At 36.8% G+C, this 15,874-nt stretch overlaps 1 long non-coding RNA gene across 2 annotated transcripts; it reads left to right on the top strand.

Annotated features, from left to right (window-relative positions):
• Nucleotides 1–531: 531 nt before the first annotated feature.
• Nucleotides 532–5,726, top strand: LOC140231584 (uncharacterized). 2 transcript variants are annotated; one of them, XR_011901445.1, is made up of 6 exons: nt 532–623; nt 1,524–1,609; nt 2,374–2,465; nt 3,577–3,646; nt 4,808–4,925; nt 5,596–5,726. It is a non-coding gene; the product is annotated as an uncharacterized lncRNA (long non-coding RNA). The 2 variants fall into 2 exon arrangements; XR_011901446.1 differs by lacking the exon at nt 3,577–3,646.
• Nucleotides 5,727–15,874: the final 10,148 nt, after the last annotated feature.

The raw sequence follows: 15,874 nt of genomic DNA, 5'->3' as shown, positions 1-15,874 counted from the left end.
CATGGGCTTCTTAGAGACAGATTCCGGCGGTAGTAAAATGGTAATGCAGTATTGGCAGTAAGCCAATATCGTATCTAAGAGGCAAGAAGATATACCTCAAATTTCACTCTACCAAATTCCACCAAAATTTCAGGGATTCCTTAGTATCTCATTTCCAGTCACTCACATAAATTTGAATTAAATGAGACATGGGGAAGCATTGAATTCAACGTTGACTTAGTTGTGGTTGTTTCTGCTCGCGCTCACAGCTTGCGCTGTCTAATGTTAACGTTACACATTACGGTGGCTTTTAAATAAGGGGGACCATCATAGACATCATAAAAAACAAGGTTATATGCCTTCTAACCTGGAGTAATGTGTAACTCATCATGAAATATAGATTGCTAGTTGTTCCCCCCCCCCCACCCCATGAGACTAACAATTAGAGTTACTGTCACACAGGTCAGTATCATTACGACAGCGCGTTGCTGACTGCAGTTATTCACGCGATCACGATTACTCTCCACAGGCATTCATTGTCGGGATCGAGGTAGTTCGCCGTACAGGAGGAAAAGAATATGAAGTTTCCGTGACAACCTGAGGACATACGTTGATGCAGCAGGAAGAGATGATGGATGTGTGAGGTAAGACATCGTGTCCTCATTGCTAGATTCCCACTGGTGTGATATTTTGAATGGAAAGTGCTTCAGTAATATTATACTAATCACAGAGTTAGGAAAATTGACTTTATTTCTTTTTTTTTTCTTCTATGAATGTGATGTTTCTTATGGAAAGTTATGAGATTGAATAAGCTGAATGAACAATTCTCAGAGGATATAGGTATGTGATATAAACAGCCATCCCTATCTTTCAACAGAGCAGAATTCTGGATGCCTAATCCAGTCAAGTACTAACTTAGTCAAGTACTTGTACTGTTTGAAAATTGTTGTTCAAATTTTACCTCTTTATTGTTATTTATTTGTGTGTGTGTGTGTGTGTGTGTGTGTGTGTGTGTGTGTGTGTTGAAACTAAAGTTTCAAAGATGAAGTTTAGGAAGTCAAGACTTTATGCCCCATTGTGAATGTTTTTTACTTTTGTGATAAACTTGGAATATAGTGATTTGGTGTGTTTTTTCAAAGCTAGTAATATTAGGAATAATAAAGTAGTGATGGTAGTGATCATAATAAAATTTTCATGATGAATTATCACTGTTGTTATTACTTGAATAATGAAAATGATGTTTCTAGTCATGATTATCATCATCATCATCATCATCATTTATCATTGCTTTCCCCCTTGCAGAATTACAATATATGTGCCTCTAAATATATTGTAGGCAAACTATAATAGCAGTACCTAGAGAAACCTGAAACAAGTACCGGTACATCAATATGGTACTAATTGGAAACATTTCAGTTCATCTTTTCAACATCAAGTTTATTATATGTTGATACAATTATGTTCCAAAAGGTACATGTATACAGTATTTACCCAGTAATGTCATGCATTGTATTTCTGTTGTTTCCACTAATACACAATGGCAGCTACAGTGTGAGAATGTTTGAGGCCATGAGGGGACCTGTAACTATGTCGTCTACGAGATCTGGGAAACAGAAGAGGACTGGAAGACGTGAGTCACTTTGTGTTGATCTCTATTGATCCAGTGATGGTTTTGCCAAGGTTTGACACTGTAGCTCCTTATTATAAAGCATAGATTATTAAGTTCAGAAGAAAATCAAGCAAACAATTCCATACTTCGTCAAATTCATGAAATTCTTCCGTCGAGATGTTTTCATTGCGACTGATTGACAAATTGCCCCACATCGACGTAAATAAGCACTGAATTGATCAGTGTTTTAGTAGTAGCCATGATATTTACGTCGATGTGGGGCAATTTGTCAATCAGTCGCAATGAAAACATCTTGACGGAAGAATTTCATGAATTTGAATAACAAAGCAGTACCCGCTGCATGCTATAAGGATTAGAACCAACACTTGCTGTCGGGCGAAAGCTCGGTGGTCTAGTGGAGATGACGCCTGTCCGGTGATCAGGAGGTCGTAGGTTCGAATCCTGCTCGACTATGTACGCCCATGATTTTTTATCATGGCTACTACTAAAACACTGATCAATTCAGTGCTTATTTACGTCGATGTGGGGCAATTTGTCAATCAGTCGCAATTCCATACTTCATTTGTCAGAATAAATTGTGCAGTATTAAAAGAAGAAAAAAGTGTCTTGTTCAGAATATGTTCACTGTTATTGTAGTTTGTGTTTATTTGTTTGTTTGGTGGGTCATAGGATTTCTGTACCAGATGTAATTGCTTATGATTTGTGGTATTTTGTAGTACATGTATCATGTTCTTTGTTGATAAGCTTGTCTTGTATTCTTTCAGGAACTTTGCTGGTGCCAAGTCAAAGTCTTTCCGTCGAGAGAATGTGGATCTTTTGGACAAACCAGAGCAGCTGTCTTCAATGGCTATACCAGGTGAGAGTCATGTTACCCCAGTGATAGCTGGAGTCCAATTCCAGAGTGGTTAACCCTGACTTTAACTAGTGGGGAAATTCTGTTTAATCAACATATTGCTTACAGGAGCCATGCTTGTGCTGCGATAACTATTTTATCAGAGGATCCTGTTCAGTGTATATCAAAATTTTACGACCCTCATAAAGGTAGTTACATCAATCAGCTAATCTTTGAGGAGTTGTAGATTCAGAAAGAAATGAAGACAGGATACTGTAAAAATTTTTGTTTCAAAAAGTAGATTCTAGAGTATCTATCTTGTGTTGCAATAATCAAAAGTGCACACCCAATTCTTAACAATCTCTATTCTCTACTTACACAAAATGTTGTTCTTACACCCCAATGGAAGTAGTTTTGTGCATACTGTAAAGCAAGAAATATTTGCAGTGTGAAATTTTCTTGAATCACAGCTGACAGCCTTTTTTTTTCTTTTGTTTTTTTATGCCTCCGCCACGAAGTGGTGCCGGAGGCATTATGTTTTCGGGTTGTCCGTCCGTAATGAATTTTGTGGACAGCGTAACTAAAAAACGTTTTGAGGTATCGTAATGAAACTTGGCATGTATGTGTATTAGGGGGTGAAGTTGTGCCTATCAACTTTTGGGTGCACATGCTCAAGATCAAAGGTCAAAAGGTCAAGGTCAAATACGTAAAATTTCACTATTTCCACCATATCTATGCAATGCCTGAAGATATTTTCTTAAAACTTAATGTATACATGTATTACCCAATTAAGATTCTCTGGTGGAAGTTTGGGGTCATGAGGTCAAAGGTCAAAAGGTCAAGTAACAATATTTTTTTGTCTGTAACTTGGAAATTGTTCATGGTATCTTCATGGAACATAGCATATATACAAATGTACATGTACTGACTGACAATCATTATCTAGAGAATTTAGGGTTCATGGGGTCAAAGGTCAGGGGCCAAAGAAAAGGGCAACACTTCAACATTTTACTATTTCCCTCATATTTATGCAATGCCAGCGGGATTATTTTTTTTTTACACTTGGTGTATGCATGTATAACCTGATAGAGATTCTCTGGAAACTTTTTCTTTTCTTTTTTTTTTTGCCTTAAAGGTCAAAAGGTCAAAGATCAAGGGAAAGTGCTGAACTAACTTTTTCCTCCATATCTCAGAAGTGGCTCAAGGTATCTTGAAACTTTCTACATATTTATGCATGTTCTGCCTGACAGTGATTATCCTATGAATTTTACGGTCAAAGGCCAGATGAAAATGGTAACAATGTACTTTTCAATACAGAAATTGCACTTTTTCTCCATACCTTGAAAAGTACTCAATGCATAAACTTATGAATGGGCAAAGTCAAGTTAAAGTCCTTAAATCCCCAAATGCATGCTCTCCTATTCATCCAATTAAACTTAGGTCAAGGAAGGTGAATATTCAACACATTTGTGACAAACTTGTTATTTTAATATTTTGCCAATTGTGTGAAAATGTAATCACACATTGTCCACATGTACAGTAGACCTATTAGGAGAATCATGCATTATGGCGGAGGCATACCAGTCGCCTTAGCAACATTTCTAGTTCAGCAGGCCACTTGAATTCAATGCATACAGTGCATACAGTGTAAACAAGAACTTTTGCATGTACATGTATTTTGATTTTGTGACTCTTTGATCTCACAAAATTTGCAAAATTGGAATACACACGAAAATGTTTGGCTTAAAATGGTTCACTATTTTTGCTTCAATTGAGTTCTGCATGCCAAAAACGAAAGATTGTATACTTCATTCCGTTCAAAATAATTGTATGGTGGAATAATTATTCAAATATAAGCATTAAAGACTCTAAACAGTGTTTTCACGGAAGAATTAAAATGGGTTGATGCTTATTCTCCAACAAACGTTATTCATTCATCCATTTCATTCATTCATCTCATTTATTTTCACTTTCATTATTGGTTGACAAAATCTGTATTAAAAACACAAACAAACAAACAAAAATGCACTGTGTCAAATATGATAATGGAGAAATCATGAGAAGTACAACGTAGTCTTATTGAAAATGACCCCTTAATAACAAATATGATGTAAATATGTGTAATCATTTATAATCATTTGTAATTTGATTGAAACAAACATGAATACAAATTGTGATAAGATTATGTATTGATTTCTACTTTGCAAGAAATCAGTTGAAATTTGAATTATTGATGAAAACTTATCCCGTAATGACCAATTTGCATGGACACATTAATGATTATGCAAAAGTATGAAGTGAAGGATCTATGAAGATAGATTGCAACATATGATTTTGTTTGTTTGTTTGTTTCTCTGTGTTGGTAGGAGCATAGCTGCCTTGGACCCTGATAGCCCTATCCATCATCATGAGGTTTCCCAACCCACTCAATGCCATGCAGAGCCTTTGGATCAACGTCATCATGGAAGGACCACCTGCTCAAGGGTGAGCCACAATGTGCACACATCAGCAGGTCTGAGAGTATTCTGAAGGGGGAGGGCAATTATGCCGGCAGTGCAGTCATTATTCTGATTCAGTCTAATCAGGCCACTCTGCATAAAGATTCACAATCAATCAATCAGTCAATCAATCAATCAATCAATTAATCAATCAATCAATCAAATTTCTTCAAGCAAATATCTTTGAACCTCATTAAAGCTTTGGTTTCAAAATATTTCATTTTACCTTTTCATCGGCTAAAGCAGCATCTTAGTGAGTACCATTATAATTCTTCAGTCATGGGGAAAATAATTTTGCAAAAGTAAAAATCAATACCTCTCAAATCAGCAGTGTTTCGAAGTCTCATTTGTATGCCACTCTCCTTCTCTTTGTGACCCTTCTTATTGGAAAGTCTGGACGCCAACTATTTCTACTCTACACATTAATGTTGTTTCCAAAAATCCTTTCTGTCTATATGGCTACAGATTTTATTGTTAATTTGGAAGAAAGGACAAATATATGTTCATTCTTTAAAAAAAAGAAAGAAAGAGTGTGTATACATGTATTATCAAAGATGGATAATGAACAAATACTGACATGAAAAAAAAAATTGTGCATTCTGTAGTTCACATTACTGTATGATAATGTTTCATTCTCTCCCCACTCCTCTGTCCAGTCTCGGAGTGGAGCCATTGGACAAGGATGTAATAAGGAAGCCTCCTCGTTAGGTTCGTGACCCCATGATCACCAGACCTCTTCTTATTTATGTAGTCATGTCTGCCCTCATCATCGTCGTGGGGATCCTCTGGGTCTTCTGGAGAGAGGTTAGTGCTCCCTTTATTGTCCATGACTGTACACACATTTCTATTAATATTGGTCAAGTTCTTCCTTTACATAATTGTAATATTATGCCCTTGCTACATTGTGCCGAGTGATAACATTAGTGCATTTAGCAAGCTATCTTCTGTCAGATGCTTTGTCATGCGGATTGTAATATTAGATAATGATGCATGTATTGATTTGATTAGATTTATCCATTGTCTTTATAGATACTTGGCTGTGTATATTAGTACATGCAGTAGCAGCAGTCATCTTCACATACAGTATGCAATGAATTGTTTTGCTCCATGAAGCCTTTTCAGAGTATAAGGACAAGCATGATACTATCTTGAGCTGGGATTTATCAACTTGTGCCTGTCAAGCAGTCCAGATGGCACTGTAATAATGACTGCTCCTCTCGATTAGATGCAATCCTGCCTCAGCCTTCTCTGTGTCAGACAAAGTCATAAAAAGACGTGTAGCATACATGTATGAATACAAGACCATACATACTGTCTGATGCACCACTGGTGATGAAATTACTCAATTGTGTACAGACTTTGTCAGTACGTTTCAACATAAAGTAATGAGTGATAATTTTGATAAGTAATGTTGTCAAACATGCAGATCATGCCTTGGTTAGCTGTCCTTCAAGATGTAACTGATGTTGGTTATCTACTTCCCACCACTACAGGAAATATTCCAGATGGAAGCACTGTCAGTATAAGGTGAGTGTGGCATGAACTTCCCTCCCCTTCTCCCATCCCACTGGTGTATTCGCACACTTTTGCCATGTTATTGTTGAAACCAAGGGCCGTCATTTAAATATCACAGGCTAATTGTTAATTGTACACATTGTAAAATTATTGCCCATTGTACGCTAATGTGTACAAATGTGTCCTTTAAAAGCAAAAAAATTGAATGAGTTAACTATGTGTAAAACATCTGTCATTATGATTGTACTTCTTCACAACTAAACCTCAGCACTTCTGTAGGATTTCTTGTATTCTGCTCTGCTTCATGTTTTGAGAAAATTAGAGGTTTCTTATACTTTTTTTTCACTTTATAAGATATTTGTAGGAAAATAATGCTATATATTTGGTTTCACAGGCTGCTGACTGGATGGTATAATTGACTAATTTAATGTCTAATGCACTACAATGACTTCCATGTCTGTTTAATTAGAGGGGCAATCAGGCACAGTTTTACTCTTTTCCATAGAACTCCTTTTAATGACTTACTCTCGATTGACTGATTTTTGTTGCTCATTTCAGATATCTGTTTCTTGGTGATGCTGACTTCCTCTGTCTTAGTTGTGCCGGAGATTAAAAGTAGGGTCATCGGCGGTTGAGTCGGCGTCACATCATCAAGCAACTGTGTGATTTTGAACTTGTTTGACCTGATGATGGTCTCATTGATACTTGGCAGGAATCTTATGTGGTTTTGCAGTATTTCTGACGCATTCAATCTGTCAAAATCTTCATACATGTACTGGTGCACGGACATTTGTTTGGTTGGGTATACTCAGTGAAAGTCATAAGTGAAGACTGTGTACAATTGTACCTGCTACCTGTATTTTAGGTGTAAAACTCATATTTAACGAAACCCCATTCGATAGAGAGGGTCTGTTGCATCCAAAAATTTGTTATATAACCAGTTTAAAAGCCGTCACGACATACCGGTCAGAAATTCCTGGGCTAAATCACCCAGCGCCACTGACAAATCGATTCTCTGAATAATACTAAATAAAATCTTCGAACCGGACTTATCAGTCGCCAACACGCTGTACTGCACGGCCATTTTCCGACACCAGGTGTTGTTGTTGTTGTTGTTGTTTTTGATAATTCGCAAACCCGTATCGCGCCCTCTCTCAGTAAAAACAATGTATTTCCTTTTTTTTGTGTGTGAAAAGTTCGGGGTCGGGGGGTTTTCTAGGGTCGGGCGGGTTACGCCAATACAATGATTTTTTTTTTTTTTGCCTCATGGAAGTGTTCCTGTTTGCACAAGGTTTTATATTGAAGTGTTTCTCATGGTTCTTATAATGGGCATTTACTTTAAACAATTATGACTGATAATGGTTTTTATTGATGATGAAGGTTGCCAGTATTGAGTAATGCATTCATATTTAGTTCATTTCTTGAATCTGTAGCATTTGATCTCATGTATTTGAAATTTTGCAATTGGTACATGAATACCAACTCTTTCATCTGCACTATTGCAGTCTTTCAGCAGTTACAGATTTGTATGATGATAAGATGACAAGAACATTTTAATGTGTAATGCTGCTTAAAGGGACAAAACAAATCATGCCCCTATGAAATTGAATTCAGGTTAGTTCTCTCCCTCCCCTTTCCCAAGTAAACATACAGATTTCATAGTTGTGATGACATTCTCTGTCAGAATCGTCTTTGATATATTTGCAAGTTTTATGGCACTGGTTACTCCGAGGAATACCAATACCAATGTCAACCCATCACTCCCAGTCAAGCCATTTTTTTTTTTTTTTTTGGTTGATAGCTGATGATGTTAGGGGAAGGCGAAAGATTGATTATATGGCTCATTGCCAATCATTCCAATGTCTAATCCACTCAATGTGTTTATGTCACATCCTCAGTCATCATGACATCATAATAATGTTTGTATTATTTTTATGACAATATTACATCCCTATCACATCGCCAGCTCATTATCAACATGACATCCTCACATCATCATCATCATTAGATTATCATGACAGAATCCTGATAGCTGAATTACATTCATGAATGTGAACAGGAACCACACGGAGAACAGTGCAAAGATCACTAAAGTGGCTACCCTCTATGAATAAGACTAAATCATCATCATCATCGTCATTGTCATCAAGACATAATTCTTATACCTTTATAACATCATAGCATCATTCTCACATTATTGTGATATCATCACCAAACACTGTGACATCATCATGACACTAATGTGACATCACATCATTTTCCTATCATTCTTCATATTGTCCCTAAACCGTGACATCATCCTGCCATTAACCTTCCATCGCTTTCCTTTTACCCACTCCAATGAATAGCACTTTTAATGGGATAGAGATTTTATAGTCTATATGCAAGGGGTAAACCCATTTTATCCTCTTTATTATGAGCAGGTCTAGCTCTGTAAGAATATTGGATATCACCTTGCTCAGTACAAAAATATTGTCTGTGGTATTTCCTCAGTATTCATGACTCTTTAAATTGCCAGAGGTTACAATGTACGTAAATATCTCGAAACACTGCACCATTTAACTTTGAATGAAATTTTATGATAGATTAATTTGATCACTGTGGTCCAATTGAAATGTACTTACATTGTTAGATTACATGATATGAGCTGAAGGACCCCTGACTGTAAACTATAAACTGCCATATGTAGATTGTTGAAAACAGTAAGATTTACAGTGGAAAGGCAGGATTTACATCCTGGTGTTGGGAAGAAAAATCCACATTCAGTTTTTCACATTGGCTGGAATAATGCTGGAAGAGCATAAACAGAATTGATAGTGTTTAGCTCTCAGTCTTCTAAAGTTCTAGTGGGTTTTCCTTAGTTCAAAAATGTGATTTAGTCCACATTGTGAACAAAGTTCCTTCATAGGTGTGTGAGTTTTTATTGTGTGTCTGTCTGTTTGTCAGTGTTGTTGAGTGTATATGAATCTTTCTTGCGGATTCAGAAATTATTCGTAAATGTACAAATTATCGTCTTATCAAGGAGGTACTAGTACCTCCTTGGTCTTATAAAGTTTTTATTTTTCAATTACTTAGCAATGTACAATCCATACAGGAGTGCCTCTCTTGATCATGTTTTGCAGCTTATCTGAGATTCTAATATTAAAGACTTCCTACAGCAAGTGTAATTTTGTGGTATCTCTAGACTGATGAATATCTGCATAGTTCTATTTGTCTCAGAGTTAATTTTAAAGGGATGTTGACTTCAATCCTGTTTACTTAAGTGATCAATGTGAAATAGTTTTGTTTATTGACAAAGTTGAACAAAGTTGCTTACACTATACACTGGAACTGGAAATACAAATGAAGTCAGTGACACGATGGGTGCATCTGTTTTACACTCCACATCTTTATTAAAGTTGTACATACAGAATAATATACTAGTATGTGGTAACAGTTCAGCATTGATGTTCATAAGGCCTTGTGTGTAGTCTTGACTTTCAGACCCACCTTATCTTTGACACAGTTGTAGTCTGTATCATGTTAACTCTGATTGTTTGTAGGTTGTTTTCACAGTGAAGTACACAGCAGGATCCTGTATAAACTATTGATGTGCAGTAGTCATACTCAGAGAATGGGACTTCATTGGATGATACAATACTTTACATTGATGATCTTTGTCCTGTAATGGCGGCTGACAGTAGACTGGTGTAAGCCAAGTTTTCATGTTAGCAAGAATTTTATTATGTGTTCAGTGCCTTCAAAGATCAGTGTACATGTACCACTTGCGAGTAAGAATCTTTATGTCTGGAGGTGCTTCAAGTCTGGCTTAACAGAGTTTCCTCTTAACCAATTGAGAACCAGTCGGAGTATACTAGGGCAGGTGTCTATGGGAAATGCTTGTTGTCGCAAAATCAGTCAGTCCTCATTGGGTTAAGGCTAACTTGTGTCGTAAGCAAATTTCTGCCCCCTCTGATTGAAACAGGTTTACAGTATACAGCATAATTTCAAAATTAACATTCATTAATTATTGTGAGACTGAAATGAAATGAATTTGAAAAATATAGAAAAAAAAAAAGATATGTGACAAGGCATGTACATTTGTGCCAATTGCCTCATTTAGATTGTAGAAGATTGGAATTTGATTTCATGAATTTGAAAGATTGGAATTTGTGACACCTTGACTGTGGCATTAATCTGGCAATGCCAGAGAAGCTTCAACCACATGACATGTAAGAAATATGATTGAAGCTTGGAAGTTAAGGGATCTGTTTTTGATAGAAAAGAAAGATCCCTTCTGAAATGAATCAAACCTGCATTAATTACTTGCGACTTTTCAAAGTGTAATATTTCAAATATTGACTGGATGTGCCATGCCTACGAGCCCCCTACATGTTACATTGTAAGTGGATCAGTGTTGTAATTGTTGAAGTGCTTCAAGTCTTTTTTGAAAAGGCACTATATACTGTAATTATTGGTTATCATATGTTATTATGTTTTATCTGTGAGTGTCTGATGAAGAAAATGTATGTTTCAATATCTCTCATGTTTCAACAGGAGAAATATGGGGGTTATTTCAGTGCAAATTGTAATCTGCGATGCAACTTTTACAACATAACAGTAAGCATACAAATTTTACCTGGTAATACATGTACTCAGTAATATTCAGATCTTACTCAGTAACATGAAATAACAATGCCATAATGTTAGAAATACTGCCTGCTGGCTCATCTGTGAAATAAGTTCAGCCTCTGAAATCTTGTTACTTCTGGCCATAAGTGGGCGATTCATGACAGGAAACAATTTATCCCCCAAAACTGTGTGGCCTACAGGTGACATCTCTTGGGTCTGTTGTGAATGGAAAATATGGACTGATAACAAAGGGACTGTACCCAAACTACTGTGAAAGCAGTGTGGTTCAGAGCTCTTTAGTAGGTTGTGTGGAATACATACAACAGCAGTGCAAGCTGTCTTGTTGAATAATGGCAAGCCAATTTGAATATACAGTGTTATTTACATAAACTTTGTATTTCTTTTATGTCCAGAATTGTTAGTGATTGCAATTAAATTTCCATCTTGTGATTGGTATGGCACGAATATCTTTCCTTGTTAACTTGGCATACAAAGTGAAAGGAGTGATTGAATGCGTGAGTGGATGAATGATACACAAGATAAATTTATGACTGAAAAAGTGAGATAGTTACTACGTACATCATATAGCTGTGTACACAACTGAATGATGCCATCCCACAAACTAAGTTTTCTATATATATTGTAAGTTGTGCGACTGGAAACAACCAGTTCATTGTGAATGGGCAAATTAGTTTACTGCTGCTCAGAAGAGTACAGTACAAATGTATATGCTCCAGGTGAATGACTGCAAAATTAGAGGTTTTGGTGTTTGTTTGTTTTTTTCATACAAGATTCAGTGCAACATACTACTAGTACTCGAGGAATAATAACAGTGTTGAAAAGTATGGAGACCTATAAGTGAACAAACCATAAGAGCAATCAAATGAAAACACACACACACACACACCCTCACATAAAAGAAAAAAAAAGAAAAAAAAACTTGGCACATAATAGCATATATGTGTTCCTTTTCAATCCATGACTATGATTGTGATGAAATTAGTGTATCATCCTTGCAAGTTTTATAACATGGATTCTATATTTGTATCCAGTTTTATTCATTCTTTGATAACTGCTGCAAAAGTTCCAACACAAATGAAAATACAGTCAACCTTGCTTAAGCTGGCCTCGCATAAGTCAAATAATCACCCAAGTCAAAGGTCCTTTTCAAGTCTTCTTCTCTTTATACCGGTACATTCTATTGATTTTAATCCCTCATTAGTTGAATTTTCTCTGATCGAAGCTATTTCTTCAGTCCAAATAGATTCAACATGGGCAAGGTTGACTGTAGTTCAATTCCTTCAACATATTCTACAAACATTTATTGACATTTTTATACTACATATGGAATATGTTTGCCGTAGTTCAATGGCACCTCTACTAACCACCACACAACACTTCTCCCATCTATTCAGACATGAAGTTTTTAATGACAATCTCCTAGAGTGCAAATATGGACTGCTCTTCGGGGAATTGTTGATATCATTACGAGGGATCTCGGCTCTGTGCTATGACCCAAGGAACCTTACAGGGGCACCGATAGCAACAACTGCCTTGAAGAAAAGCAGTTCATATCTGTACATACATGTATTATATAATGAAGAAAATTGTAGATGAAAATTTAGTAGGTTGATGGCAATAGCTCTTGGATAGCCAATTCACACATCTGCGCTGCCATTTCACGTGCATTGCAATCATATTGGATATTGGTCACCTCTCTCACTATTGAAGCCAAGTGCTTACCCTACATGTGCATATGAATGTGCTGCTACAAATCAAGAGGGCAGTTTAGTATAATATGGGTCAGTTTGGGTCCTGTGGGAACTCAGGGTTCGAAATTGGCGATGGTCCGCTGGCCATTGGCCACCCAAAATCACGTCGGACTAGCGAAAAATCATAAAATTCTGTAGTAACTAGTCCGTTTGGCTAGCCAAAATATTGCTTCAGTGTCAAAATTGATTCTAAGTAGTCCGCCTGGCTAGTTAAAAAAAAAAAAGTTAAGTGCGACCCCTGCTGTAATTGCTGACTGTATGCCCCAATTCTTAACCAATCAGACTTGAAGATTCATCAAATGAAGTATCTGGTTGTAGTGATGAAGTATGTATCTGGTTGTATAGTGATGAGGTATATAGCTGGTTGTATAGTGATGATGTGATGAAATACTAGTACTATATGTATTTGTATTGTGATGATGTAACCCCGGCGCGGGGCGCTGTAACCAGTAACGTGTTGGGGTCGCTGCTGCATGCGGTTACCGCTGATGTTGCTCTGCCACGGCCACGACCTGATCCCGATCTCGCGCTCGCCAACTGGCAATGGCGGAGATTAAGCTGTGCTGAATCTTTTGCATAACGCCATGGCGGGATCATTAATTCCTACTCCCACTTTCAGAACAGTGGAAGCCCATGGCCCATGCGTGAAGTCTTGAGCTAGATCGACATCGAAATCGCGAAAGCTACCGCGCTCAAAACCCACCACTCGATCGAGCATCCCACCGCGGCGGCCAGCGGCGGCTGCGCCGCGCCGATGACGGGCTAGCTAGCTGTAGTGTGCTATGCATGGTACACGTGCAGTGTATGCATGCGTACGTGTTGCGCTGCATGTAGACAAGTCGCATGGGCCAGCTTGGTACACAGCGAATATTGCGTACTCGTTTTGTCGAACGTATTTTGTCATGAAACGTATTTTGTCATGAAACGTATTTCAGCTCATGAAATGTATTTTCATGGAATGGTTTTTCGTTCATCGAATGATTTTTTTTTTTGGAAAGTATGGAAAGCCATGTATGTAAAACACTTTTTGTCAAATATATTTTGGGTCTAATATATTTTTGTTGAAATGAATATATTTTGTCGAATATATTTTCGTCAGATATTTTTGGTCAAATATATTTTGGGTCAAACATATTTTGTGTCAAATATATTTTTGGTGAAATATATATTTTGTCGAATATATTTTTGGTCAAATATATTTTTGGTCAAATATAATTTTGGTCAAATATATTTTTGGTCAAATATAATTTTGGTCAAATATATTTTGGTGAAATATATATTTTGGTCAAACCTATATATTTTTTGTCAAATATATATTTTGTTTGAATACATTTTTGTCAAATACATATTTTATTGAATATATCTTTTATCAAATATATATTTTGTCGAATATATTTTTGTTGAATGAAATTTTACTTGATGAAATGGTTTTTTAGTTGGTGTCGAACATAAATATTTGATTCCCCTCTGGCGCGCCATACATGTTACTCCGTAATGTCATTCTTGAGATATTGACGACACAAAATAGGCCAGAAAGAAAGAAGAATAAGAAAAAAGACAGATTTTGACAATCACAATAGGTGATACGCTAAAAGCGTATCACCTAATAAAGAGAGATTTTGACAATCACAATAGGTGATACGCTGATAGCGTATCACCTAATAAAGAGAGATTTTGACAATCACAATAGGTGATACGCTGATAGCGTATCACCTAAAAAGACAGATTTTGACAATCACAATAGGTGATACGCTAAAAGCGTATCACCTAAAAAGAGAAATTTTGACAATCACAATAGGTGATACGCTGATAGCGTATCACCTAATAAAGAGAGATTTTGACAATCACAATAGGTGATACGCTGATAGCGTATCACCTAAAAAGACAGATTTTGACAATCACAATAGGTGATACGCTAAAAGCGTATCACCTAAAAAGAAAGAAAGGAAGATTTTGACAAACACAATAGGAGATACGCTGAAAGCGTATCACCTAATAAAGAGAGATTTTGACAATCACAATAGGTGATACGCTGATAGCGTATCACCTAAAAAGACACACGAGACGATACACCTGTTGACTTGAGACCCTCCAAAAAGATAATCAAACCTGTTTTATTGATCCGTAGTTCCAATAGGAATCCTCCATACGTGCTCCACCCATCAGCGATAAAATTAATCCAGACTTGTGAAGATGCCAATCTGCTCGGGAGAAACAGTTATACGAAAGCTCTGAAAACGAGTCTTACATGATCCCTTTCTGCCCGATCTTCATCGGTCTCACATAATCTGCAAGCTCTAGCTAATCACACAACTGTTTACAATAGACCACTTGGGTCTAATGCTCACATGAGTTACTCATTCATACAGATTATCATCTGAGCAAACTTTGGGGCTTTGGGGGCCTCTTGGTTCCCTTCCGGTACGATGTTATACAAATAAGTATCATATCACTGTAGCAACAATATCACGCTAAGTTTTAAAAAAAAAATCATGTGTTTTTAAAGAAGATGAAATATGAAAATTGGGTACCCGATTTCGTCCCGTGAGAGGCCCAGGTGAGCTACAGATGATTGCAATCAGGCATTTTTCAACGGTTAATCCAATTTTGAATGTGCAGGTAATGTTTCAATACAGCAAAATCGTTTACATTCAATAACCTACTGAGTAGTTGAGTTTTGTGCATTTTTCAAATTTTAGATAACTGTTGACTTCCAAATTTCTAAGCAGTGGCCTAAGCAAGTCCCCAGAGATTTATATTTAATGTTTTGCTGCATTTTGGGAGGTCTGTAAAAGGTATCCCCTACCTTTAACACTGATGCTCTTAATGCTGTACTCAATGTGTCACATATCTTTAATGACAGATGGGCCGTTGATATTAAATAGGAGACACATAACGAGACGAGACAGTATTGCGGAGATAACGCTATCAAAAAAATCACATACATTGGACCATTCTTGTTTTTGTTCCGGCTTAAAACCAGAAGAATCGGTAGTGATTCTCTTATCTACGAGATACAACTGGCCGCTTGTCTCTC

Source organism: Diadema setosum, chromosome 8, assembly GCF_964275005.1.
Source record: "Diadema setosum chromosome 8, eeDiaSeto1, whole genome shotgun sequence".
NCBI lineage: Eukaryota > Metazoa > Echinodermata > Echinoidea > Diadematoida > Diadematidae > Diadema > Diadema setosum.
Note: the sequence above shows the minus strand (reverse complement) of the source record. Positions and strands in the feature narration are given on the sequence as shown.